Genomic DNA, 5,025 nt, shown 5'->3' with positions numbered 1-5,025 from the left:
CCTGCTAGGCCCTGAGTCAAAGGCTCAGTTTCCTCTGCAGTGCAAAGGCACTGGGGTCAGAGTTAGATCAACTGTCAGCCATGTAGACTTGGACTTGCCACCTAACTCTCCAGACTTCACTCTCCTTATCTGTAAAGTGAGAATAGATTTATTTGCTAGTTGATATCTATAAAGGATTGATTCCCGGACTCCCACAGATACCAAAACCTGTGAATATTCAAATCTCTTGCTTCAAATGGTATGGCACTTAAGGAGAACCAGGCATATCCTGTCTACTTTAAATCATCTCCAGATGACTTAGAATACCTCATATGATGTAAAGCTCCGGAAATGGCTGTGCATTGTTCAGGGATTGGCAATAAGGAAAAAGTCTGTATGTGATATAGAGATAAAGTTTTAATTATTTAGAATATTCTGGACTTGTAGTTGGCTGAATCGGCGTGGAAATGTGGATACCTCTTAGAGTTGATGTGAAGTTGCAATGACATTAGTGAATGAAATCAGCCTTGTGGGGAATTAGGCTTATAACCTGCCTGCTTTCCCCGGGACTGTTGATTCTTTTAGTGTTAATTTAGATTTTTATCATGTATTTCAGACTTATGGGGATAAAATTAATGTCCTTTATGCCCTTCCTAAACAATATCAAGGGTCTTCAAAGCTTCAACTACAATTACCCACCTCACTTATAAACATTACCATCTATACTTCTGTTCCCATTTGATCTGTGTGTGTGTGTGTGTGTGTGTGTGTGTGTGTGTGTGTGTGTTAGTCCTGAGACTTGAACTCATAGCTTGGGCACTGTCCATTAGCTTTTGTGCTCAAGGCTGGCACTCTACCACTTGAGTTGCAACTCCACTTCTGACTCTCTCGAAGTTTATTAGAGATAAGAGTCTCATCGACTTTCCTGCCTAGTCTGGCTTCTAACTGAGATCCTCAGATCTCAGCCTCCTGAGTAGCTAGGATTACAGACATGAGTCACCAGTACTTGGCCTGATTTTAAATATTATAAGTTATCTATCATTGGCAGTGATAAAACTCAGCTGGGAAGGTGGCTTAGTGTTAGATTGCTTGCCTTGCCTGCATGAAGCCCTGCATTCAATTCCTCAATACCACATAGACAGAAAAAGCTGGAAATGGCCCTGTGGCTCAACTGGTAGCATGCTAACCTTGAGCAAAAGAAGCTCAGGGACAGTGCTCAGTCCCTGAGTTCAAGCCTTAGGACTGGCCAAAAAAATCCCCAAAACTTAATGACTGTTTAGGTTTATAAATGGATGGTTATTTTTGTCCTCTATAACCACTGTATCTCCTACTCTAGGTGCTCTTCTGCAGTATCAACTTGACACTCTCCCATCTTGGACACTCTATTTGTGTTATCCATGTCTTTTAACCTGTCTTTAAAATATTCTGTTTGATCATCATTTCCTGATGAATTTCTGCAGACCTGTCTTCCAGTCCACACATTCTCAATTCAATGGTATCTAATATGCTGCTTGCCTGTTTATTTATTTATATTTTTGTCAGTCATGGGGCTTGAACCCTGGGTCTTGGTGCTGTCCCTCAGCTCTTCAGCTCAAGGCTAGCGCTCTACCACTTGAGCCACAGCATCACTCCTGGCTTTTTCTGTTTATGTGGTGCTGAGGAATTGAACCCAGGGCCTCAAGCATGCAAGGCAAGCACTCTACCACTGAGCCACCTCCCCAGCCCTGGCTTGCCTGTTTATATACTCAATGATTAATTTTTTTTTTGGTCCGCTCGTGGAGCCTGAACTCTGGGCCTGGGCGCTGTCCCTCAGCTCTTCAGCTCAAGGCTAGCGCTCTACCACTTGAGCCACAGGGCCACTTTCGGCTTTTTTCTTTTTGCTTATGTGGTGCTGAGGAATCTAACCCAGGGCCTCATGCATACAAGGCAAGCGCTCTACCACTGAGCCACCTTCCCAGCCCCATGATTAATTTTTTTAAATGTTCCTTCTTTTAAAAAAAGAAAGTAAGGGCTGGGAATGTGGCTGAATGTGGTAAAGTGCTTACCTAGCACGCATGAAGCCCTGGGTTCAATTCCTCAGTATTACATAAACAGAAAAAAGCCAGAAATGATACTGTAGCTCAAGTGGTAGAGTGCTAGCCTTGAACAAAAGAAGCTCGCCAACAGTGCCAAGACCTTGAATTCAAGCCCCAGGACTGACAAAAAAAAACAAAAACAAAAACAGGAAAACAATGGTTTTCAATGGAAACCGGAAGTATGTTGTCAATGACACAATCTGACAAAAATAATCCCTGTCTGATCATTTCACAAGCTGACGTGGTACTTTTATACTATTCTGATGGAAATTCACAGATAGGCTAAGACTGGCTTCCTCAGTGTGAGCTGTTCTGAGTGTCAAGGACCTGAAGGCCAGGCAAACAATTTCTGAGGCTTATGGTTTTTGGCCCCAAAGACTAGAGACTTATGGTTCCCAGCTCTTGAGATCAGAGATTCATATAGTCCCAGGGACTCAAAACAGTTTTAATGGCTAGGATCCCAGCACTTAGAGGCTTATAAAGTTCTTGACACCCAGCTGAGCTCACAATGGCAGCAGCATCTGGTGACTAACCTTAGGGCTCCTGAACTTTGGGAACCATAGCCTTTAGCTCTTACAGTAGCTAATGGTGGGAACAGCTGACCATGGCAAGGGCTTCACCTCTTGAACCTTGGCAACAGGAGACCCTGAGTTCTAAATGCTTGACAGTTCTCTGGAAATGTTCTAGCTATTAGCAGCCATAGTCTCCAGAGCTTGATTTCTCTTCCTTTACAACTGAGCTCAGTCATTTCTTCACCTTCTCAGTACTGACACTGACTCTTTTGTGTACCACACCTAGGGCCCCCAGCTGCCCTTCTGGCTTCTTTAGCTCTTCTGTCTCTGTAATGGCCCCTCTGCTACAGTCTCTGTTGTCTTACTAGTGCATCGCCTCTTTTGCAGCTGCTACTTCTTTGTGTCACTAGCTCTGCCAATGATAAAGACAAGTTGGAGACACATAGAAGAAAGTCTTTTTCAGGACCTAATGCTGAAATACCAGGGAGGTCATGCAGAAGAGGATCTCCTGGTAAAAACTCAAAAAGTGTGGAAAGTGGCCTGGTTCCATAGCCAAAAGGAGGTGTGGAATGCAAATGAGATGCTTGTAGTACACACCAATTATAAGCCTTGAGGAGGGGCCAGTCACAAGCCTCACATAAGAACCAATTATAGCTCTTAATGTAAATGAAGGATTGTAATCTGTACCAGTCACAAGCCTTTTGCTGAGCCACTGGGGAAAATGTACTCTTTTATGCTTGGGTGAATATAGAAGCTAGGTCTTTAAAGCTTACTTGCTTAGAATGCTACTTTGTAAGGTTGATGCAGGATGTAGAAGTGGTTGTGACACAAGTATGCCATTAGTTATGGTTGTAATGGTCCTGTACACTTTCTTTTTTGCCAGTCCTTGGGCTTGAACTAAGGGCCTGGTCACTGTCCCTGAACTTCTTTTACTCAAGGCTAGCACTCTACCACTTGAACCACAGCATCACTCCTGGCTTTTTCTGTTTATGAGGTACAGAGGAATCAAACTCAGGGCTTCATGCATGCTAGGCAAGCACTCTACCACTAAGCTACATTCCCAGCCCTGGTCCTCCACAATTTCTGCTGTGTCCTCAGAGTGACTGTAAAGTGTCCAAAACAGCTAGTCTATCATGAGGGAAGTCTAGTTTGTTGCCAGTAAATGGGCTGTTTGACTGACAGCTCTCTACTCAAATAGTCCAGTTTAGCAATTTTAATCCTTCACGGAAATCATTAAAAGGTCTGGAAACCATGACTCATGCATGTAAGCCTGGTTACTCAAAAGGCAGAGATCAGGATCAGGAAAGATTGAGGTTTAAGGCCAGATAGCCCTCTCCAAAAAAAGTTAATGAAACCCTCATCTCAACAAATGAGCTGGACATGACATATATAATCGTAGCTACATATGAGGCATAGGTAGAAGGAACATTATCTGAGGCCTATCAGGATCTCAGAAATGCTTGTTTGAAATACGATCGTGAAACCCCTCGGAGTAATTAATGCATACTTTAAAAAGTTAACAGAGAAAGCTGGGTGCCAGTGGTTCACACCTGCAATCCTAGCTACTCAGGAGGTTGAGATCTGAAGATCATAGTTCAAAGCCAGTGGAGGCAGGAAAGTCTATGAGACTCTTATCTCCAGATAAGAAAAGCTAGATGTGGAGCTGTGGCTCAAAGGATAGAGTGCTAGCCTTGAGCAAGAAAGCCTAAGCCTTGAGTTTACGCCTCAGGACCACAGCCAGCACCAAAAATGAAAAAAGAAAAATAAAATAAAAAAGACAGGGAAGTAAAACATTTTTTTGATTAGAGTGATATGGGCAAGCAGAGAGGGCTAACAAAGAGAGCGCATGAGAATGAATATGATTGAAGGAGCTTATATATTATATTTTGACCACAATAACCCTCTCTATTGTTTTCTCTTCCCCTGCCCACTACTGGCCAAAAGCTTTCATGTATGTTCCTTATGCCAGCTTCGTACATAGTTGCAACGTATTTCAAAATTATTCACCGCCTTCTTTCATTCTTTCTCTCTCCTTCTCTTCACCCCCGTACGTAGTGTCATAGAATCATTAACATAATTTTCTAACTCTGTTGGCTCTATTGTCCAAGTTAGTGGATATGATGGCTTTTCTGTCATTAAATCCTCCTTCACAGAAGCTGGTTTCTTTCTGTGCTTTGTAGCTTCTGGATGAGAGTTCACCCTTAGGGGGCACTCTTATTCTGTAGAAGTCCTAGGTATCCTGGGCTGTGAAAATGGCTTCAGGGTCGAGCCATGCTCTCAGGGTTTACTGTGGAAATATTTTTGTGTCAGTTTTTTTTTTTTTGGTCCGGTCGTGGGGCCTGAACTCTGGGCCTGGGCGATGTCCCTCAGCTCTTCAGCTCAAGGCTAGTGCTCTACCACTTGAGCCACAGCGCCACTTCTGGTTTTTTTTTTTGCTTATGTGGTGCTGAGGAATCGAA

Source organism: Dipodomys ordii, unplaced genomic scaffold (genome assembly GCF_000151885.1).
Source record: "Dipodomys ordii isolate 6190 unplaced genomic scaffold, Dord_2.0 Scaffold47, whole genome shotgun sequence".
NCBI lineage: Eukaryota > Metazoa > Chordata > Mammalia > Rodentia > Heteromyidae > Dipodomys > Dipodomys ordii.
Note: the sequence above shows the minus strand (reverse complement) of the source record.